Raw genomic sequence first — 13,292 nt, 5'->3', positions numbered from 1 at the left:
CTACTGGATCTATCTTCGGCATTCGACACAGTTAACCACGAGAAACTAATTGAACTCCTCGAACACAGAATGGGTCTAGGAGGTACCGTCATCAAATGGTTTGGTTCCTTCCTCCGGAACCGCTCCCAGAGATTCTTAGTCCACAGTAACCTATCTGCTTCTCCCCAATAACAATCGGTGTCCCTCAAGGCTCTACTCTGTCCCCTACCCTCTTCAACTTCTACCTTGAACCGTTAGCTGAATTACTCCGCACTGCCAATATCCCCTTCCATATGTACGCTGATGACACTCAGATCTACATCAAAATCTCATCTCTATAGGAGATTACTTATCTGAATGACGCACTGAAACTGACTGTTCAATGGCTCGCCAAGAACCAGCTCAAACTGAATGCCCAAAAAACTGAGTTCCTTCTCATCTCCCCCCCTAAAAACACCAATGACATCCTGGAATGGACTAACTCAATCACAGCACTTAATTGCACACCGACCATAGTGGATTCTGCTAAATCTCTCGGTATAACCTTGGACAACAACCTGAATATGCGTGAACACATCAACTTGATAGCCCAAACTGCCAGATTCCACCTGAGCTATTTGAGAAAACTAAAACACTTCCTTGAAGCTGAGGACCTAAAAACCGCAGTTCAGGCATTAGTTATCTCCAGAATTGAATAAGGCTGTTCTACCCTATCCAGCCTACCAAAGACTTCCACGGCCTCTCTAAAAGCTAGGCTCTAAAACATTTGACCACATCTCACCACTTCTGAAGGCCTTAAACTGGCTTCCTTTTGAAGCCAGAATCCAGCTCAAACTGGCCTGTATCATGCACAAAGCACTATACATGAACTCCCTGGCATATATCGCCCAGAAAATCGTGGTATCTGGGGGATCCAGAAACTCCCGGTCCACCAGTGACCATGTTCTCCAGCCACCCCACTTCCATAAGGAAAAAACTTATAACCTTGCCTTCTCTGGGGCTGCACCAAGAATCTGGACCTCGCTACCGTCCTCCATCAGAAGAATATCTTCTCTTTCAATTTTAAACAAGCATTAAAAATGCAATAGGTCTCGCCTTTCATTAAGTTAAAGCCATTTGCTTTGCTATACAATACTATAAGCAAATGGCTTTAACTTAATAAAAGGCGAGACCTATTGCATTTCCCAGGGCACTATCCAGTCTTTTTGGGCAGTAGTATTTCTTGAATGAAACCGAAATATCCAGTGAGTGAAGTCGGCGATCCTCTCAAGAGGAATGCGTGTGTCACCAAGCAGTGCCTCGAGCACTGGAAGAGCACAGCATGCAGTCCACTGCGAGCCCCCTCATCCCGGGGCAGAGTGGCGGTGCATGACAATGACCTGCCCTGGCCTCTCCGCTGCGAGCCATCTGTCACTTTAAGCTGAGCCACTGCGGAGACAGAAGCCGCGGAGTTTAGGCTGAATAATTTACAGTTTTACCCTGGCAGCAGCTTACTATGACCCCGCTTCAGGATCATAACAATGCTACTGTATGTGGACTGGGAAAAACGAAAAGGCAGACATCGATGTGCTACACTCGGTGATCCACTCACCCAGCCTGGGCAAGACACTTGTTTAAAGAAATACAGTGAAAAGCGTGCAATAGAAACCCGCCAGTATAAGATGAGCTCTCCCTCCGCCAATCAGCATAGTAGACAATCTGTTGACTTCCAGATGAGGGTGAAGTGATGAGTATAAGAGAGAACCTTTTAAGCTGAAAGCAAATGAACAGTTTTTGGAGGCCGATAAAAGGTCCGAAAACCGAAAAGAGGGTGACCTATTGATGTCTGTGGTGTGGATGCATTTTGTCAGTATGGTGAATATGTGATGAAAGGAGATGGCACTTGCCGTATGCTGTTATCGTAACCATATAATTCTTTCAATCTGAACGTTCAGTGCAAGAACCTAGTACATGCACTGAGGTGCAAAGACAACTCCAGTTATCTTGGAGCAGCGCTCCTCAGCAGCAGCAGAATCCGTGTGAAAGTTCACGTCCCATCATTCGCGACAACACTCAAAGCCCAGGGGTGTGTAAAATGACACCAGCTCGGTGATACTGCTTACTTCACCCTGTTTATTAAGCACGCGCAAGTCGACATAGGATTACGTTATTTCCATCATTTGAAAAGGTTCTTATTGGACTACCCTTGAGCTCAGGTCTCCAAACGCACATGCCTCATTTGCGATTGCACCATTGTGTATTACACAATAACTCGTGTTTGCATGGCTTATAGGGCCGAATTGTCCTATTGCAAAAATTATAAAAAACAGACTTTACAATTATGCAGTATATGGTTCTCAAATATACAGAGCGAGGAATGATAGAAGGCTGGCTGCAATGTCAGGATTCAAACTCATGGCCTACAGATCCCTTCCTTCTGTGAGTTACCAACTATCAGTCCTCACACACAGTGAATGAGAAGGAAAATACAAAAAATCAAACGTTTCCAAAAAGTAAAAGCGTATGTGCAAGACAAGGCTCCTACTTGGCCTACTATTTAGTTGGTCATATTTTTTAGAAAGATCACTATCTCATTTGGGGTTACCACAATAAAGACTTTTCTAACATTAACACAGTACAGCATGCAGTTTCAAAAGACGTACTATTCAATACAGTCACAGTTAAAAATAATTTTTATTAAAAACATTTATTATAGTTAATAAAGTGCTATGTGTAATTTTCCTCCCATTAAAGGTTACAATCTAATATTAAAAATGAAAACATCATTAATATCAGCAGTGCGCATCCTTGGAAGTAAAGCGTCTCCTGAGGTTAGGCTGACACGTCATGGAGAGCCGTTCTCCCGCACAAAATAGAGCTGGGAGGCATTTCTTGTCTCCGGGCTGGAGTATCTAGGAGACCGGGGCGCCAGCTATGCAGGGCAGGCCTCTTGCAGTAGGCTTCCTTTGGCATATGTCACAGGGCACTGGAAAGGTCGGAGGAAAAGCTCGAAGAGCGTGGAATCTGGAGCATGGGGGCTTCTGAAAACTAAAACTGCTGATATATAATGAAGTTAACAGCACATACACCATCAACGCGTATGGGAGGCGACAGAAAGGGCTGTCTTGCAGAGAAATACAGAATTTGAATGCAAAAGCCCATTCATTGCCCGGCATGACCCCTCAGCAATCCATTCAACAATACTACCCTAAGAGGTAGTATTGTTGTATAGATTAAGCAGGGAGTTAAAATACTTGCTTTCCAGAACCATGACTCTCACATTCTCAAACAGAATCACGCGTTCAGGGTATTAGAATTGGAGAAAAGTGAAAGTAGAATCACTAAATCAACAAGTGCTCGCCAGGCAGCCTCTGTTTATTTTTGCATCGCGCTTTCACTTTAAAGTGAAAGAGCGATGCAAAAATAAACACGCGGCGCCCTGTCTCCTTTTGAGATGGCCCATCCGGACTGGCCCTCATGGCTTGTTTATCTAACACGCCTCCTAAAGATAAGAAATTGCTTCGCAACAGCCAGAAAGCAGAAGAGCCAGTCTGGATGGGCCGGACCAAAAGGCGAAAGGGCGGTAACAAAGAAGCCTCATTTTCAATGGAAGGCCACCATTTATCATAAACAATGACGCCTTCCAATGAAAATGAGGGGCGGGGCTTCAAGCCCTCTTCTCAAAGTCCTCCTTCACAATAAATCTCGCCGAGCAAGCAGCGCATGCATGCGCTGCAACGCTAGGCGAGACCTAAAAAGGAAGCTGATACCTTCCTAATGAGCAAATTCCTCCCATAACTCTCTTTTGTCGCGCACACCGCCTTGTGCCTTTGCTTTTCTTCCTATGCATAATTTCCTGTTCTGCTTGGTTGCCCTTTCCTTGTACCGATTTCTTATTCCTTCAAAGATTCTCTCTGCCTTTTGCTGTCCTATCTCCCATCATATATAATTTTTTTTTTTTTTTTTGAAAAACCTTTATTGACATTTCGACCAATAACAAGTATGGGCCTACAACCCCCGGGGCCGGCCGCTAAGCAGTCAGAGTAACAAAAAACAATATTTATCACAGGCGGCACCTCGGGGAGCAGAATTTCCATGCTGGTATACTCTCGGCCACTAAACAGCCCAAGTAGGAGGCCATGATACAATAGGTTTTCATTTTATAATAAGGGAGAATGGAAGGATCAGGTGCCAAACAGTTTCCCAGCAGCAAGAAATGGCAGGCAGAATAATAAACGTCCACGATAAACAGCAATTTATCTAGTCAATGGCGCTGAAACAAGAAGTTCAGGATGTGGAGGAATATCACGGCCATTTGCAACTGCAGTCCCCTGCCCTAAAACCCAGAAAACACCACGGAAATTGTGGCACACATGAAAACGCAGCGATTAACGACGAAGGAGTTCTACCATGCTGATCCCGGAAAAGAAAGACAAAGAAGAATAAGAGAAGAAAAAGGAGGCCATGGAAAAAAGGAGGTTAAAGACTAAAGGATCCCCTCCCCCAACCCCCAACCCTGCACCTCTGCAGATGAGTACGGCCCCCCCCCCCAGCAGCGTGCCTGTCGCCCCGGAACCAGACCCGAAATATAGAAGAAACAGAGAAAGAGGAGTAGGAAAAGAAACCCCACCAGACGGGGGGGTAGAGAGAATATTAATAAACTGGAGGAGGGCCTTCAAAACATGCCCCCGGCTTCTCCCTCCCGCACAATTTGTTTTCCCCTAAAGCAAACATTAAGCAACACAGAATCGACCAAGTCAAAGAAGAATGGGGAGCATTATGCGCCTAGTACACTGACAGTTATGCCGTGAGAGCACGCAACCCCTGAGCCCGCCCGCCTATTAGATGACTACCTCTGAAGGATCAGCCTTATCCTTGGCCACTCTTTGCGAATCTACCCGTGCATACCCATCGACCCAGTGCCATGTCCAATGCTACAAAGAAGAGGAGCGTCCCAAAGAGAACAGGAAGCGACACACACAGGTAGGGTGGAAGTCTCTGGTCACCGACACAGTCAGCAGTATGGAGAGTCATCTTTCCCAGTGCTGCCCCAGGATCTGCACCGCACACAGGGTCCAAGAAAGCGAAAGCAGCCAGAGCAGGCGACCGTTGCTTGAATGTTGCCTGGGTTTCCGGAGGCCGCGCACGGGACAAGGCCACCACCCCCCTCTCAGATCCAATACCTCCGGAACAGACCAGACCCACAGCCAGCCGATCACACGTTAAGATACTGTCCGGAGTTTCCAGCTGGTCACTATCCACAGGGGCGGCCACGACACTGTCCTCTTGTGTGCGGTGTAGGAAGTCCCTGTGTACCTGGGGACAGGCAGGGAGCAACTGTTCCAATGCTGATGTCACCCCATCAAGCTTACTCCCCAATACCCAGGCGCCGTGAACCAAGGTGGAATGGAGGGCACCGAGAGCTTCAAGAAGATCACCATACCCCAGCACAGCTCTCGGCGCTCGCACCGCGATGCTCCTCATAGGCGCACACTTCCAATCGTGCTGCGACCCAGTGTACGGGATAGTAGACTTCGTCCTGTCAAGATGGCCGCCGGGTAGGTCCAACCCAGATTGGGACCAGGACTCAGGGACAAGCGCCTCAGGTTCCATGTCACTGGAATCAGGGTTTCGGGGGCAGGCAAAAAATATATCCGGCGTGTGGTCACGGGCAACAGTCACCCCCTCCACGGACCTACGCCCGCGAAAATCCGAGAGCAGTCCGCTAAAATCCGGGCTAGTTACGGGCGGCGGCCGGGCGGCTCGCCGGCGAAGGCAGAGACAATCACCGGGGAATCGTGGAGTAGTCACCTCGGGCATGCACTCGTTCCGCTACGCTTAGTGGTAGGAACGACCACGGCGAAATGTAGGCCGATATTCACACCGCTCCGGCTAGGCCGACTCCACCCAGTCATCAAAGGCCGCTGTTGTTGAACTGCCGCCCGGCCATGTTGTCCACTCGAGGTCCCGGTTCCAGGGTTGCACAGGCCGCAAACTTCAACTGGACATTTCTCCGGCGATACCGCCGCCAGAAACTTCGGAGTCACACGATCGGTTGCCGCTATCATTCACCAACACGGGCATATAGCGCAGGCTAAGGATCTCATGCAGGATATATGTACGGGATGCGGAGGTTCACAGAGCCGGGAGCCTACGCTGCCGTCCCGGTCGCCATCTTGGCTCCTCCTCCTCCCATCATATATAATTGCTGGTTTTCTCATTATATCACTTACATGTCGCTCTGCTGATTATTGTATTGTATTTCTTATTGTATATAACCCTGGTCTTTTTCCTAATGTAGTCATTTCCCTTATCCCTATCCATGTGTGTTGCCCTTGCCTATCCTGTACGCAACGTGTTATCCCTGTAAAGCGCTCTGATACCCTAACGGGTCACGTTTGCACGCTATAAATCCTCAAATAAATAAATAAAAATAAATAAATAAAAGTCTGTCCCATAGGCATCCCAGTTACGAACATGCATCGGTTGTCCCACCGAACAGATTACGATGCATCCAACGCGGTTGCAGAACTGTGTTGCAGAACCATGTCAGTTTGTGTTCCACATGGCAAGTGTAAAATACAAAAATCTGTCACAACAGTAAGCATCATAGGCAGCGCAAAAAAAACCCATTTAAATATTAGGCACGCCCAGCAATCCACCTTTATAGAGACCAAAGAAATGACCATGATCCTTTGATCATACAATACTGTTGGTAGCCCAAGAGAGGAGTCCTTGTCTATTCCCTTCTCTCAGCCTTGCACACACTCACGCACTGCATCCACCCCACTACTTGCACATATCACTTTTTTTCAAATCCTTTTTTCAAACACACCCTCTATTTCACATTCATACTCACCCTCACCCTCACCATGCCCCAGAGAAAGCAGCCACGTTTTAAAGATAATGAGTTGATAGTGCTTGTAGATGAAATCATCAAAGTAGAGCCACATTTATTTTTTAATCACAGAAGGAACAGAGTCTGGTAAGTAGTTACTTCACATTCCACTCAAGTTAGCAATCACACTTCTGCAGACATCTCTGTAATGGACCCAGTTAACTAAATGAACGTTTTTAAAATAAAAAAAAACAATGGTCAATGAGCATGTGATATGTATGTAATATCGATAAACCACATACCTGCAATGAAAATGAAAAGGCTTAAAACTAATGCCATGTACACACTTCTTCCAAACTCACAACAAGGCGTTGTGCTCCAAACACCAGTCCCCTGTGTCAGCCATCTTGCTAGTACATTTCCACTCACTCTCAAGAAAGCAGAGTCCCAGGTAGGTTGGTTGGGATGGGTGGGAAAGAGTGTGGATGACAGAGCCTGATGGGAGAGGTAGTCAGGGCAAACACTCCTCCTCCCACCCAGTCCTCCAAGCCCACCTGGAAGCCTGCTATCCTGACAGTGAGTGGAAATGTACTGGCAAGATGGATGACACTGGGGACTGCTGTTTGGAACATAAGGCTATTATGGGAGTTGTGGTCAAGTCAGACACCAGGCACCAGTGTCGGATATCTGGATAGTACACTTCCCCTCATTGTCTGAGCACCACACTTCCTGGTTCCCTGGTTGGGCTGGGTGGGAGGAGGAATGTTTAATTTGACTCCATCTCCCATCAGGCCCTGTACTACACACACTCTTCCCACCCTGCCCAAACAGCAGCCCTGGAACTATGCTTCCATGAAAGTGAGTGGAAATGTGCTGCCGAGATGGCTGACACTGTGGACTGCTGTTTGGAGCACAAGGCAATGAAAGGAATTGTGGTCAACTCAGACAACAGGAACCAGTGTCAGACATCTTGCCAGTTCACTTTTTCTCATTGTGAGGACACCACTCTTCCTGGTGGCCTGGGTAAGCTGTGTGTGTGTGGGCCCAGGCCTTATGGGAGTTGTAGTGACAGCAAAGACTCCTCCTCATACCAAGCTGGTGTGTGTGGGCTGGGTAAGGGTGATGGTAGGGGTCGTGTGGATCCACGCCGTCTAGCAGCTGGTGCTGCTGATGATCACCCAAATCCTCTCCCGAGTGATCAATGTCTATGAGGGTTACCAGGGAGAAATGGGCCAGGTAATAGGAATCCTCCGGAACATTGAGCAGCTTCAGGCAGCCAAAACCAATGGCTGGACACATTTAACAACAAAATTGATGACATGACTGGGGTGCTGTGGATATTGGAACCAGCCTCTGCCAGATTGCCAATCACCTGACCAGACCTCCCTGTGTGCCCACAACATCTGTTGCCTCAACATCTGAGCAAGCCACAGGGAGGGACGTGGATTCTGCGGAGACTCCCCAGCACCCCAGGAGGTAGTAGCTGTGGGTTCCCCACCCAAATGTGGGAAGGGGCTTCTGAGGAAACATCAGTGAGAGTTGGATGTCAATGCACCACCCCGAGGAAGTGAAAATGTGCTCTTGATATTATCTAGCGTGTGCCAAGGGTTCACTTTGTTGACTGTCATACATAACTGCCCTGCATCGGATGGGGGGTCAAAGTTGGACTTTGGACTCAAATAACTATGGCTTGTCTTCAGTGAATTTCATCTACAAACACTATCAACTCCAATCTGCAAGTTCTTTTTTTTAATGTGCGCACACCATCATTGAGTGGCTTCATTTTATCACTATGTGTACCAAAATAAACCAGTTTACACAACAATACTTGCTCATGTCTTGACTTTGAATCCAAAATGTACATATAGTAACCACCTCTAATCACAATGATGAGTGTCGACAACATAGGTAACCAATTACTTGTAAGTAGTAAACGAAGTGCCAGTGAGTAAATGAACTTTGGCACAGCATGATAGATACACACAACCACGTTATCACACACACTGTAGTACACAGTACATATTCATTGGAAGTCAGTTGTCTACACAACTATCACTATTTGCCAGCCCAGTCTACAATCATTTTTAGCAAACAAGTTCATTGTGGTCAAACTTTGATAAGAAATCTTTTTGGATGTGTGCTATAAGACAAGGCACACCTCAATGTGGAACACATGTTTATTCTCCAGATACAACCCGGCGCCTGAACACAAAGTCAAATCACATCACACAGTACTGAATGGCACTAAAAACAAAATCAACAGGCTGTCAGGTCGGAAGGAAGTGTGTGCCAGGAAGTTTTGCAACATTTCCATGTTGGTGTCTGTCATAGCATTATGTGTCTGGTGAGGTCACAAGTTGCAAGTCTACTCTGCAGATGACATGGAAATGTACCCTGGTAAAAAAACCCACAAAGAACAGAGTTAGGAAATCAGGAATAAGATAGCACAATTCAGCAAAGTATGTTCTCTAAAGCACACAAATGTCAGTGTGAACACTAGCTATGCTTTATGGTAACACGGTACATGTTGACCTGACCGTTTCAAAAACCACTCTTAGAAAAAACATCTGGACACTTATCATACACTCACAAGCATAGATACACATTGTCCACCTGCAACACTACAAATAATTGTGGTTAGTCACCTCCTCTCATTGCAGTCCTACTTTCATTTGAAAAATTTGTGGATAAGCTGTTGTCTCAAATCAACATCACCACTGCCATCATGGCCCAGGCATGGATCCTCTATTGGTGGCACCTGCTGTTCTCCACCGTCCACCATCCGAGCTATGCCCTTATGTATAGCCACGTTGTATAGAATGTAGCAAGCCGTGATTATCTGGCACACCTTTCCTGGGGCATATTGGAGGGCTCCTCCCGTCTTATCCAAACACCAAAATCTGGACTTTAGGAGGCTAAAAGTCTTCTCCATTATCCGCCTGGTCCGGCCATGGGCCTCATTAAAGCGCACTTTTACTTGGGGTGACTGGGCTGCGCAGTGGTGTCAGTAACCATGGCTGGTTGTGGTATCCAGAGTCTCCTACACTGAACACAGAAAAGACTTCAGTTGTCTGACAACAGACCACTATCTGACATACAACCAACACACACTACAACATAGACATACAACATGGTGGGACGACTTCTGTAAAGTAACACAATGCTATAGCAAGTTGTATTATTTTCATAAACAAAACAAATACAATGATGTTTTTTTAAAAAACATAGACATACATCAGCTACCAACAAGCCAGGCACAGTCAGGTTGCAGTTGAGCCATCAAACGGGAGATGATGCTGTTACGCAGGGTATATGCGTCATGTACAGAGCCAGGGAAACGGGCACAGACCTGTGAGATGATTGTCAGCCAAACACGCCACCTGGACATTGATGGAGTGGTAATGTTTGCGGTGGCGAAAGACCTGTTCATTGGCCCGTGGTGGGATCAAAGCAACATATGTGCCATCAATAGATCTATTTACATGGTGTATCTGTCCTAAGGCATAGAAATCACCCTTGATGTCAGACAACTCTCCTGGTTTAGGAGACTTTATGTAGTGGTCCAGGTAACAGATCATTGCCTGGAACACATCCCGAAGGACGTTGCTGAACAGGGGCTGGGGAATTCCACTCAAGGTTACCACTGTGTTCTGGAACGTTCCTGTGGCAAAGAAATGCAATGCTGCGATTACCTTCACCTTGAGGGTTAGTGCTGTTGGATAAGTGCGACCAGGCTGCAAATGAGTTGACAACTGCTGGCACAACTCATCAATTGTTGCCCTTGTGAAACAGTATTTATTGATGATGTCCTGTTCTTCCAATGTTTGCAGGTCTGGAAAGGGCCTTTACACTGGAGGCTGTCTGCGGCACCTATGTGTAGAGTGTAAACACAGTTGGTGTTATCTCACAATGTACCAAGCAACATGCACTTCGACAAACAGCCAATAAAAAATGACCACACCTAAAACTAGATGTCATTGGCAATACACATTTCAGTGAATAAGGTTGACCTTAGATACATATCACAACATTCTGATCCTTGCTAGACATGTTTTAAAGGTTTGATGACCCAGAAATTTGAGTACAGTAGTGCAAACTCCACTAGTGTCCATGATTGTTTATGTTAAGCAAGCAGGACATACTGCACAACTTTTAGGTTTGTGAGAACAATCCTATGGTTCATATGTACACAATATAATCATGTAATGCATATTTGGGACACCACATACACACAGAATAGCACAGTGTATATTATGCACACTGCTGACCACAGGGTGGACACAGTCATTTTGTCATGTCTGCATAACACAAACCATTTCATACACAAACCATTTACTATGTAGAAGTTCCATAAACTGCAGTTGTCCACTTAAGTTTAGCGCACAAAAATACATTAGAAAACCACAGATCAAAGCTAAGCGTATGTGGCTGCTTAATGTCACAGTATAGTTATTCATTGGAAAATGCTGTATCCAGTACTTGAAACACACACCACCTTTCAAGTCTCTAATCACACAGATAGCACACTGGGTCACACTGTCCTGTAATGCAATGACTAGGCAAAGAGCGTTCTTGATATGCCCCAAAAACACATTTTGACTGTGATCAACCCTAAGAGGTTTTGACTGTATGAACTGAAGATCGCCTCTGCAGTTTAGATATCAGTCTGACGGAACCAGAGAGAGTGCACTTGCCTGCACTGACTGCATGATTCCTGGACCTCCCCAATTCTCTGCTGCTGTCCACATCCTCTGGGAGCTACTATGGCACGCTATACAGAGCGCAGGGCCCCAACATTCACAGCAGAGGAGAACCAAATGCTGATGGACATGCTCCTGCCTCTGTACAGGCAGCTCTGTGGCAAACTAGAGGAGCAGGTGAGTGATGATCACACTGCATTGTCATTTGAGATGTGCAATGACCATGCACTACTGGCATTAGAAATCTTATAATCAAGCATGTAAACTGTGTTAGAAATGTTTTAAAGTATTTATATAACTGTTCTTGGCAAGTACTGCTGCTGTAGAAGTGTATGTACTGGCGTAAACATCATGTTACTGTTCCCATGGAAGTGAGTCATCACTGTACACTGGTGAAGAGCACAGAATGCCACTTTGCTCACCTTTAGACAGTGTGGGCAAGCTGCTCATGACCTATGTTTACCAGTATGTGTTTCTGTACATGTTGCATGTGAACTAAGGGTCTGTCACTATGTCATCCTTACAGGTCAACTCCCATCAGAAGGCCAAGCTGTGGAGGATCATCGCCTGGAAGGTGCGTTCCGTGGGGGTCGCCTGTCGGCGCAGTCACCTTTGCGGGACACGACTTGAGAGGCTGGACCAAGAAGATTACAAGAGTCCAGCTGGGCCTGTCACCTCCAGGCAAGAGGGGTGCGTGGCGCACCATGACCCCCCACACGCTAAACATCCTTGCGGTGGTCTTCCCTGGCCTGGGTGGGATGTTGAGAGGCAGACAGCAGCAAGGAGGGGTGAGTGTTTGCCATTTTCCACAACATTTTAACCCATGCTTTTCTTTTTTCAGGTTGTAAGACACACAAAACCACTGTTCAGTGTTAAAAGATGCATATGCACAAGGATAAGTGGATGCATGGTTATGCCCCTTCCATCTGGAACATGTGAGGCTTATATGCTCTGGGTAGTGACAGTAGTGCAATGCCCATGTGATCTGAATGCATTACAACAACATGTAAATAGGGATAACGTGATTGTTCAACATGTGTCAGCACATTGACTAATATCTGAACTGTTATCTGTGTGGTTACACCAATCTGTGAAGTATGTTGTTATTGGAGCTCTCTAGTGTAAAGCCCATGCTATACATCCAGGTAGCAGGTGATATCTATGTTAAGGCCTTGGTGGGTATTAATGTGTCAGTGTACCAATGTTTGGTCCCAGCCCTGGTGCCCAGTGTAGTCCAATGTATTCCATCAGCTAATAACGGGTTTGCTAACTCATGTCACCTATCACACTGGCCTATCACATGATTGGGTGTAAGAATCCCTTCTCTCTATTCCAAAGAGTGAGTCCATGTGTCTACTCTGTAATAGTGACAACACATGACATTCTGTGGCTAACAAAGTTGTTCACTGGTAGAAACAGGCCTTGGATTTTAAGGAATGACATTAGATACACATTCACAACAGTTCCTATGTGTGTAAATGCTCTTCACTGGTCATACTTGATGTCTTTTTAAACCATGTGTTTGATGCATCACTGTTAGATTCAGAGATGTCACATGTGCATAATTTTTAAGTAAGCTAACAAAATGAAATGGTGTTGCTTTTACTTTGCAACATGACAAACTGGAATGCACGCAGTGTGAGATAAGTCAGGGCAACTCCTGTCCTGCCTCCTCTGTTGCTTAACAACAACCCAGCAGATGCTGATGATTAGGGATCACCTGCCCCAGATCCACAATAGTCAGTCAGCATCCATGTATCCTTCACAGTGTATTGTTGTGGCCTATATATCTCCCC

The sequence above is a fragment of the Triturus cristatus genome, chromosome 9 (assembly GCF_964204655.1).
Source record: "Triturus cristatus chromosome 9, aTriCri1.1, whole genome shotgun sequence".
In the NCBI taxonomy this organism is placed as follows: Eukaryota; Metazoa; Chordata; class Amphibia; order Caudata; family Salamandridae; genus Triturus; species Triturus cristatus.
The sequence above is the reverse complement of the archived record's forward strand: the minus strand, read 5'-3'. Positions refer to the sequence as shown.